This window comes from Callithrix jacchus, chromosome 14 (genome assembly GCF_049354715.1).
Source record: "Callithrix jacchus isolate 240 chromosome 14, calJac240_pri, whole genome shotgun sequence".
Classification (NCBI taxonomy): Eukaryota; Metazoa; Chordata; class Mammalia; order Primates; family Cebidae; genus Callithrix; species Callithrix jacchus.
In genome coordinates, this window is record NC_133515.1 from 59,261,790 (window position 1) to 59,272,834 (window position 11,045).

At 46.6% G+C, this 11,045-nt stretch overlaps 1 protein-coding gene and 1 pseudogene across 1 annotated transcript in view; one reads left to right on the forward strand and one right to left on the reverse strand.

Annotated features, from left to right (window-relative positions):
* The window catches only part of RTN4 (reticulon 4), a 275,201-nt gene that overhangs the window by 11,837 nt on the left and 252,319 nt on the right, over positions 1-11,045 (forward strand).
* On the reverse strand, positions 5,429-8,429 carry LOC144579363 (uncharacterized protein C2orf78 pseudogene; annotated as a pseudogene).

The window sequence follows — 11,045 nt, forward strand, 5'->3', positions numbered from 1 at the left end:
TTTGGGAGATGATTGGGAAGACATGATTATGTTTTGCAGTGCGAGAAGGACATGAGATTTTGGGGTGCACGAGTGGACTGATTCAGTTTGAATATATGCCCCTACCAAATCTCATGTAGAATTGTGGTCCCCATTGTTGGAAGTGGGACCTGCTGGAAGGTGTTTGAGTCATGTAGTTGGATTTCTTATGGCTTGGTGTCCTTGCAATAGTGTGTGAGTTCTAGGGCGATCTGGTTCTTTAGTAGAAGTGTGTGGCACCCCCAAATACACACTGTCTCTTGCTCCAGTTCTCACCGTATGATGTGCCTGCTCGCCCTTCTCCTTCTGCCAATAGAAAAAGTTCCCTGAGGCCTCCCCAGACGCCAAACAGATGCTGATACTATGCTTCCTGTACAGCCTGCAGAACTATGAGCCAATTTAACCTCTTTTCTATATAAAGTACCCAGTCTCAGGTATTTCTTAATAGCACTGCAACGATAGCCTAATTGGGGGAGTGAGAGAGGAGATGGGGAGGCATGATACACTGGGCTAAAACATGAAGGACATTCAGCCAGGAGCAATGGTTCTCACCTGAATCCCATCACTTTGGGAGGCCAAGGTGGGCAGCTCACCTGACATCAGGAGTTCAAGACAAGCCCAACCATCATAAAGAAACCGCCCCTGCCCCGCCCCTCCCCCTCTGCCCGTCTTGCCCCCCCCCCCACGTCTCTACTAAAAATACAGAATTAGCCGGGCCTGATGGCACCTGCCTGTAATCCCAGTTACTCAGGAGGCTGAGACAGGAGAATCGCTTGAACCTGGGAGGCAGAGTTTCAGTGAGCCAAGACTGCACCATTGCACCCTAGCCTGGGCAACAAGAGCGAAACTGTGTCTCAAAACAAAAACATGAAGGACATTCTATTTCTAGGAGAGACGAGAGGCTGTTCTGGTCCATCTCTCTTTATCGCAGGATGCTACATTCCCAGCACATTCCACAGTTATCCTAGAGAACCACAAGTGAGAAAGGAGAAAGAACTAAGTTGGTCCAAGGCCAAGTGGAGAACTGTCCTGCAGACTGTGCCCTTAATTCAGATTATCCCGCCCCCCAGCAAAGCTAGTCCATTTTATATCCCAACAACCTCTTAGTATTTGGAGGCAGAGGTTTGTCTTACCAGAGCGAGGTAATACTGTGACAGATGCAATGTCAGTGAAACATTGTTAAGCCATAGCCAGAATGCATCTTACCAGGCCCCAGAGGACTGCTCCACAAATAGCTGGTCAGGTCTGCCTGGAGGAGCAGCCTAGTCCCGGATCCTGTGATCCAGGTAACAAGTTGCTAAAGAGGTCAAAAAAAGGGTCCTTAAAGAGGCCCCAATATCTACTGAGAGTGGGCCTCCTTCCAGATCTTTCTCTACTTTTCTAGAATACATGAAGTGTTCTCTAGGTGTAGCAGCAGCTATTGGCAATCAAACACACTTCTTCCAGTTTGGTAAATGGAAATCTAGAGTAATTCCTTTGTTTAATAGAATCCTCTTGGCCAGGTGTGGTGGCTAATGCTTGTAATCCCAGTGCTTTGGGAATTGCTTGAGGCCAGGAGTTCAAGACCAGCCTGGGCAAAATAGTGAGACCCCCCCCTGCCCCACCGCCATCTCTCCTAAATATAAAGAAAAATAGCCAAGTGTGGTGGTGTGCATCTATAGTCAGAGCTACTTAGGAGTCTGCGGTTGGAGGATCACTTGAGCCCAGGAATTTGAGATTACAGCAAGCTATGATCATGCCACTGCAGTCTGGGCAACAGCATAAAACCTGTCTCAAAAAAAAAATTCTCAAGAGAGTTGAGGGATGTCTGCTGGGCTGCCAAGGAAGTGGCAATAAAGGAAGCAGTATCTGGCATGCTCAGGAACAGACTTTTTATCTGTTTTTTCCCGAGAACTGACTCCTATGTGTGGTACCAAAAATCTCAAATAGAACATGAACCAGGGTCACTTACTCTTCCTGACAAGTGTCTAGTAAGCCTGGTGTATGACTTCAGGCTGTTGGCCCACTGGTGTGACTCATTTCCAAGGGTGATATCTAGGGACACCCCAGCACGTCCAGCGTGCAGTATCCCACCGTTCATCAGCTTTTCAAGGACAACACTGACCACACCATATTTGGGTCACCCTGGACTGCTCACAGAGAAAAATGTAGCCCTCAGGTGCACATAGCACCCCTTCTCCCATTTTATTGTTTAATAACCCACTCACAGGTGTGAGGTCATTAGCCTTTGCCAGCAAAGTCTCAAATTAGTTATATGAAGTTGGTTTCCTCTATTCAATATTGTTCATGAAGTCCCTACACAGAAAGCTAACAGTAGTTCAATTCTTGTTCCATTGTCAACACTGGGATGCTTCTCATCCAAGTAAAGGAACATAATGGGTCAAAACTACCAGCCCACCGAGGTTGTTAGTTGTCATGATGTTTTGCCACCTTCAGCCAGTTAAGTCTCCCTCTCTCCCATGTGGCAGTTGCTAACTCCTCATTCAGTAAGCCACGGCTGAGGCTCTGTTGATACTCACTGCACCGCTGTAGTACTGGTAGAGTTTACTACTGGCAGGACGAGAAGGTTGCTGTAGTCTGTGACAGAATGGGGTCTGGGATGGCAGATCCAGTACTTTCCTTTGGTGGTCACAGCTTGGGAGAGCCCAACAAAGGCATTATGCTTCCAGGACTCTACTTTCACATCCTGTGGAAAAAGCAGAGTGACAGGTTAGTTCCCCACACCTTAGATAGACTTCCTGCATCCTCGGGTATTCCCTGCATCCTCAGCTGTCCCATAGAGGCTGGCCTGAGTGCAGTGTCCCAGACTGACTGCTGCAGTCTCCAGACTACCCATTCCCCTTGTTGCATGACCCAGGCCTTTTGGCTTCAGTCCGTCAGTCCAGGAAGGGAGGTTTGTCTTGTACAAACTGGACATGTCTGATAAGGTTACCCACCTGTGTGGAAAGAGCAGGTGTTCCTGGTGCCGCTAATCCTAACACCGTGGTACTCCTTGTTCCTGTCTTTATCCCTGTGGATTTCACAGAAGAGAGGCACCTGGAGGAAGTATCACCTCTAGATTAGAGTCAGGGGGCCCTGTCTGGTTGCCTGGGGCCAGAGGGAGGATGGAATGAGGAGTGACTGCTAATGGGTAGAGGGTTTTTTTTTGTTTTTGTTTTTGCACGGGATGATGAAAATGTAATGGCTCAGATAGTTGTAATGATTGTACAACCTTGTGACATACTACTAAATGCCCCTGAATTGTACAATTTTCTGTCTGGTTTTTATTGAGACCGAGTCTCGCTTTGTTACCCAGGCTGGAGTGCGGTGACGCCATCTCGGCTCACTGCAACCTCCCCCTCGCGGGTTGAAGCGATTCTCGTGCCTCAGCCTCCTGAGTATCAGTACACGCGCCCGCCACCATGCCCGGCTACTTTTTTATTTTAGTAAATGCGAGGTTTGGCCCGGCGCGGTGGCTCATGCCTTTAATCCCAGCACTTTGGGAGGCCGAGGCGGGTGGAACACGATGTCAAGAGATTGAGACCATCCTGGTCAACATGGTGAAACCCCGTCTCTACTAAAATACAAACAATTGGCTGGGCATGGTGGCGCGTGCCTGTAAGCCCAGCTACTCAGGAGGCTGAGGCAGGAGAATTGCCTGAACCCTGGAGGCGGAGGCTGCGGTGAGCCGAGATCGCGCCATTGCACTCCAGCCTGAGTAACAAGAGGGAAACTCCGTCTCAAAAAAAAAGGCGGGGTTTCACGACGTTGGCCAGGCTGGCCTCCAACTCTTGAGCTTAAGTGATCCGCCTGACTCAGACTCCCAAACTGCTGGGATTTCAGGTCGCTCCCGGCCCATTCGTACGATTTTGAACAGTGAATTTTATATTAGGTTAATTATATATCACAAACTAATATTTAAAAACTAAAGTACTGATTTTCTCACGGTGATCGTCCACTGGCATCATCTTCCCTTCCCCCACCCATTCCTATCCTGCCTTCTCCTGCGGCCCCCAACCCTTTCTGGTTATCGCTGTGCCTTGAGGCGGGGTCCCCTCCGCGTAAGGAGCGTCTTGGCACATTTGAGCGCCTGCGTCTTGCAGCTTTTGGAGGGCGACCCAGGGCGCATGCGCGCCCACCACATCCTGTGAAAATGGACGCTCCCAGCCGTTTTTTCCCGTGTCCAGTTAATGGTGTTGGCCGAGAAGGTTGCATATGCTGGAATGGATGGAGGAGGAGAACCTGGCGGGCCTCAATGTTTAAATACCTCCGGAAGCTTGAGTTCGTCTGCCTGTAACCTCTAGATGCCATGTTCTGAAAGCCAGCTTGGCTGCCTGCAGGCCCTCACAAACGCTGAGGACTTCGGAGACCCACAGGCCTTACCCGCTTGCATGCAGTGTGACCCAAGCCCATTGCTGAACCTCACTAGGAAGGTGGAACAGTGTTACTGGTCTTGTGTGTGGTTGTGAAGGTGAACTGAAGCAGTGCATCTCAGTGGCCCGTGCACAGGTGTTGAGTCAATGGTAATCTATACTCCAGGTTCTTTTCTGGATCGGATTGAAGCTGCTGCAGTTCACTTGGCTAGATAGGTCCAGGTTATCAGCTGCACCTAGAACTGTGAGCCCTTGCCATTCCCCTGGTGGTAGATTCCCCTGTTTTGTACTGCAGTTTTATATATATAAGGTAAGCCAAACCTGTTGGTGATGAGTCCCGACTCTTACTTTCTAAAACACGCGTCTGATAGACCATGAGACATCAGGCCCTCATCCATGGGAGATTTTATACATTTCTCTGGTCCACCCAGCCTTATCTTCTGCCATCGTCAACTTCTATCCAAATTTTATTCTTTCAGTCCTAACCTCAGGTTCTGCATCTTACTTCTGCCATTTCCCCCATTTCTGATTCTTTGTATAAGCCCATGAAATATCTCCCCTTTTGACCTTCTTAGTCCTGGACCACGTTCCTTCCTCTTTCCTCAATTCTGCTGTATATTCTCTCATCCAAGTTTTAGTTCCTTGTTTTTTGTTTTTTTGAGATGGAGTTGCGCTCTGTTGTTCAGGCTGGAGTGCAGTGGTGTGATCTCGGCTCACTGCAAACTATGCCTCCCGGGTTCAAGCAACTCTCATGCCTCAGCCTCCCCAGTAGCTGGGATTACAGGAACCCACCACCATACCAAGCTACTTTTTGGTATTTTTAGTATAGATGGGTTTTACCATGTTTGCCAGGCTGGTCTCCAACTCCTGACCTCAGGTGATCCACCCACCTTGGCCTCCCAAAGTGCTGGGATTACAGACACGAGCCACCACTCCCAGCCCTAATTCCTTCTATAGCAGCCTGTGATCCCCACCCCACCCAAGAAACCCACAGTCAACAGCATCTCAAAGCTCGAAAGCCTCTTTATTACTCATCTATTAATTGTATTAGATTTCTTTATTCGGTTTGAAAAATATATGATCAGAATAAATAAATTGGTATCTATATGTTTGGAAAACCAGCTGGTATCCAAAGTAAAGCCAACAGTCTCAGCAGCTCTTAGATTCTGTAGCCGTAGTATTGAGAAATTTCCATATCTTTTTCCTCTTAGATGAAGAACTGCAGTTTTCCCAAAGAGGTGTATTTGGCAGCATTCTCACGCTCTTGCTGAGCCTTCCTCTTCACGGCCTCACGTTCTGGCCTCTGCTCTTTTGTGATGGGCGTTGACACTCCTGGCCCAGAAAAGTCGGGTGTCTTCCACGGCCTGGGTTGTAAGCTGAAGTCTTGGATTAGAAATTGATTTGGAGGCTTGGGCAGTGACTGGAGATTGGTCACAGCACTGGAAACGGGCTCCCGCTGGAGAGAAGAGCAAGATGATGTTTTGTAGGGTGCTGGCCTAGAAGCAGCAGACTGAGAGGCAGTAGGAGGCTGGTTAGGGTTGACTGAAGTGGGTTTGGTTTCATTGGTCGAAATTGGCTGAGCTGGTCTGGCAGGACCTGTCAAAGATGTGTTGGTAGGAGCCGGTGGTGACGGACTGTCCGCAGTCGACTGAACTGAGTTAGTAGAAGCAGATCAAGCAGGGCAAGCCGCAGCAGGCCTGCATGAGGCCAGAGAGTGTGGCCGCCGAGAAACAGGTTGAGCTTGAGGTTTGTCCAGGGTTAGAAAGGGCAATGGTAGCAACTTGACCTTCCCAGGTGGTGGCAACTCATACTGAATGTAGATGGACCCTGTTTTTCAGCACTATCATCCAGTTCCTGATCCTTGAGTTCTGTTTTCTCCGGGCCTTTCCCCTCACGCCAGGTATCCAGGCATGGTTGGAGACCTAAGAATGGCCGGGGGCTCTGGGTGTTGGTTGAGCTTCCCAGAGTCCGGGAAGAAGAGAATCCACTTTTCTTGTCAGTCTTTTACCCCAGTGCATGGAAAACTTCCATAGACTCCAGCATGTGCATGTGTAGGGAGCTTCGTGGCTTTTTAAAGGTCTCTTGGCTAAGCTCAGGTTGATTTTTCTTCTGCTTCCTGTTGGGAATGGTTTGCTTCTCTTCTACCTTCATTCTGGTCCCTGACTGCTCCCTGTCTTCAGATTTCTTGGAGCTGTTGTCTCTGCTCCTTTTGGTCTTCTCCTGCCGAAGCCTCTTAGTTGTGCTGCTCCAGCTGGATACGGCCTTGTGAGGTTCGTTGCTAGAATGCTTGCCCTTGCTCACAGAAACACTGTCACTGGTGGTAGCACCACAAACAGCCACTTCTCCCTCTAATAGGCTCTCTGGCTTCTTTGGCTGGATTTTGGCCTTGGGCGCACCCTGGATAGGCTTGGCAGCTTTATGCTTGTTCTTCCTGACTTCATCAGTGGCCCTTTATGACACGTGACTTTTCCTGCACCTGATTTGTCTTGATGGCACTGGGATCTTTGGCTTTCTTTGCGGAGGGACGTTGGGGTTGGTCAAGATCTTGTAAGGAACTGAAGATGTAGGGACTTTGGGGTTGGTCAAGATCTTGTAAGGAACTGAAGATGGAGGGGAGATGGGTATCCTCCACCAATGTAGTGACACCTGCAAGATCACTGCTAGACTCAATCCCATCTTCATGTATCCCTTTGCCCTCAAGACTCAGGCTTTTCTTTCTCAGATTGGCATTTTCAGAACCAGGCTGCTCCTCTTGTCCAAGAGGATGGATGCAGGACAGAAGCTGGTGAATATCAGCGATTTCTACAGGAAGCAGTGGAGTATCTCGGTTTTCTGTTGGGAACTGGTAGGCATCTAGAGGCTTTGAAACCTTGGTTTTAATCTCGTCCAAATCCTTATTCTCAGTTTTGTTTTGGCTTGGAGCTGTAGACACTAATGTCTTTTCCCAAGGCACTAGTTGGATTCTGGTCCGGAGCTATCGTTGAAATGTCCCCAAGCTCAGGTGATGGATTACTCTCAAGTATCTGGGTATATCAAGTCCTACAGGACTTGGAGATTTCTGGAGTATATGCTAGACTAAATGTCTGCCTTGGAGATTACAATCCCTGGGAAGCATCCATCCCCAGGGAAGTTTCCGTCACTACAAAGGAATCAAGGAAGAAGTCAATATCTGGTAAGTGAGATGCTCCCCCTACACCGCAATGCAGCAGTCATTTACCTTTCTAACTAACGTGGGTAAGGCATTTCTACTAGCTCTTCTTCGGGACCATGGACAAGACCCTGTATTCGGGGATAGGCAGTGACTTTTCTCTTACTGGTTATCATTTGGTATGATTATGATTGTTTCTTGGCTTTCTTTGAATTTCATAGGGTTGTTGTAAGCCAAATGAAAAGTGAAAGTGATTTTTAAATAGGAGATGTTTTATAAAGCCTCACATTCTCATATAGGGTCAACCTTTACACCATGGACTAGGGGAGAGAGGGGAGCTCTTCATCATGAAATGCATAAGCAAGCAGAGACTCTGAGCCTGTTTGTTTTGGAGAGAATCTCTGAGCAAAAGGTCTTAAATCCTACTGTAAGTCAAGGAAAATCAGAAGGTCACTGCCAAGATAAGACTTCTGAAGTGCCTTCCAAGGAGACTAAGGTTATATATTAAGGAAGGAAGTTACAGCATCTGGTGCAGGAGAACTAATCAGCCAGCGCACTAAAAAGTGTGATATCTCTTGGGACTCTCTTAAATGTGGCATATATGACCACTACAGTCTTCCACTTTCCCACTAAGATGGTGTTCTTAGATAGACTCTGAAAATGGAGAGCAATGCCCAAGAATAGTGGTTGAAGTCTCACAACTTAAATTCTACCTATCCGTGGACTTACCACTGAGCTATAGATTTGACCCTCGCTTTCAGTGCTCTATTTATTCTCCTTTCTCGCTGATTGTACTCACCTTGAAAACTGTTTTCTATGATGTGTTGAGCAGACACAGAGTAATACATCCCAGAAGTGGAGACTGTTGGTAGACCATTTGTGGGCTGAACCTCCTTTAGCACCATCACCATTTCTGGTTGATGGGCAGAGGCCCTAATTTCTGTATATGACGCAGAGCCATAGGATTGCAGCCAGGGGCCAAGTTCTCCAGAGAGCTGAGGCCCCAGTGTGTCTGGATTATAGTAACCTGCCTTCCTTTCTGGTAGGGAAGTGACAAGCTATGGCCCTGCTGATTAGGGATTTCCGATTGTGTCCCCTGAACAAGGCTGGCAGATAGTGTTGGATATAGAGGGACTCTAATATTGGTATCTGAAGTTTTATCATGCTGGGCTGTCATTGACATGGAAGAGACAGTATTTTACTGAAGTTGGGGGTTTCACCATGTTGTCTAGGCAGGTCTGGAGCTCCTGACCTCAGGTGGTCTACCAGCCTCAGCCTTCCAAAGTGCTGGGATTACAGGCATGAGCCGCCGCCTTTGGCCAGTTTAGCAGCTGTTTTTGATAAGCACCCTAATGTAGTGTTTGTCAGGCTGGACCTGGTTTTGCATCTGGGCTCTGTTACCTGCTTTGTGATCTTGGGTAAGATTCTTAGCCCATCTACATTCCCGTTTTTCCATCAGTCAGTTGGAGACTTTTAGTAATGTATACCCCATAGTGGTTATTGTTGACAGTTAACATGAATTTAAATGGTTCAGTTGATATTGAAACAGTTGATATTATAAACACTTAATAACTACTTTGGCATTTTTAGGCCATGTGTGTAGGTTCAGCACTTAGGAAGGCCAAGGTGGGAGGACTGCTTCAGCACAGGAGTTAGAGACCAACCTGGGCAACATGTTTGAACCCTGTTTGTTTGTTTTTCTGAGTCAGATTTTTACTCTTGTTGCCCAGTCTGGAGTTCAGTGGCTCACGGCTAGGCTCACCGCAACCTCCGCCTCCCGGTTCCAAGTAATTCTCCTGCCTCAGCCTCCCGAGTCGCTGGGTTTATAGGCATGCACCACCCGCTACGCACAGCTAATTTTGTATTTTTAGTAGAGACGGGGTTTCTCCATGTCAGTCAGGCTGGTCTCCTGACCTCAGGTGATGTACCCGCCTCAGCCTCCCAAAGTGCTGGGATTACAGGCGTTAACCACCCTTCCTGGCCTGGAAACCTGTTTTTATATAAAAAGAAGGAAAAATTTTGAAAAGGGGACTTTTCTATTAAGGTTTTATTGTTTTGTTTCGTTTTCTTTGAGACGCCGTCTAGTTCGGCCGCCGGGGCTGGAGTGCAAAAGCACATTCTCAACTCACTGCAACCTCCAGCTCTCAGGGTCAAGAGATTCTGCAGCCTTGGCCTCCTGAGTAGTTGGGATTATAGGCGTGCAGCACCATGTCCAGCTAATTTTTTTTTGTATTTTTAGTAGACATGGGTTTCACCATGTAGGGCAGGCTGGTCTCAAACTCCTGACCTCAGGTGATCCACCCGCCTCAGCCTCCCAAAGTGCTGGGAACAGGTATGAGCTGCCATGCCTGGACTGAAAATGGACATTTATAAAAGATGTAAACAAACAGTTTAAAAACATGTTGCTGGTGGCATTGAAAATTGGTTTAAGCCTTTTGATGCAGAATTTCAAGAGCCATAAAAATGCTTTACCTAGTAATTTCATTTTGAGGCTTAGGAAATACTTCAAAATGCAGAAAAAGCTGTATTAATCATTCAGCACATTTCTCAAATGCCTTACCATGTGTCAGACCCTGGGCTAGCTCAGGATACAATGTTTTGCAGTGTTAATCCCAGCATCTTGTGCGGTCATGGAAAAACTCTTAGCTGCTGTATTTCCAACAGTGGAGAATGTAGCTAAATAATTATTATATCCATACTATAGCATTTTATAAAGCCATTGAAAGTGGTAGCTCATTTACGATAAGTGAAAATAATAGGCTGCGATTCAACAGTCAGAAAAAGATACTGGGGAAAAAACAAAAGGAAATACTAACTAATTGAATTCTATTAAGTGGGATTGAGGGCTCTACAGCAGGCGGTTATTTTTTCTTTTCTTAGATTTCCAAATTTTCTTTGGTATGATTATATGAGTTTTTCTGATCTTATACCTTTTCAAATTTGTTGCATGTACCATGGTTAAAGTTGTTCTGCACTTTATAATTTATGTATATTTGTTTATAAAGTGGAAGTAGCTGTGTGTTTTCAGTACTAAGTAGCTTATTGTGTCTTATGTCAACCCTACCAGACTTCAGAGAGAAAGTATTTAATTAGAGTAGTATGGGCATGCATTTCATGCATTTGTCTCTGTAGGGAAAGGTGGAAAGGCTTCTGGGAATCCACTCTGTGCCAGGGCATTGTGGGTAATTGAAACGTATTTTCTTAATTTAGCTTTGTGACAGCTCATGAAGGTGGAAAGTGTGAGTAGCCCCATGTAATGAAGAACTTAGGGAAATAAAAGTTAAGCAGTTTATCTGCTGAGGTCACACAGGTAGGAAACAGTAGAGTATATATTATTTTGTAAGTCTATGAATTTAAAATATTTTATAAAAATATGATTTTAAAATAAATAAAAATTATGGTATTAATCCTAGTGATGGCTTATTACTTTTTGTTTTGCTTTAAGAACGTTTCCACAGAATCCAAATGTTTACCAGAGAGGCCATATCCCTCCTCCTGGTCCCCGTGGAGAAGATTATTCACACAGA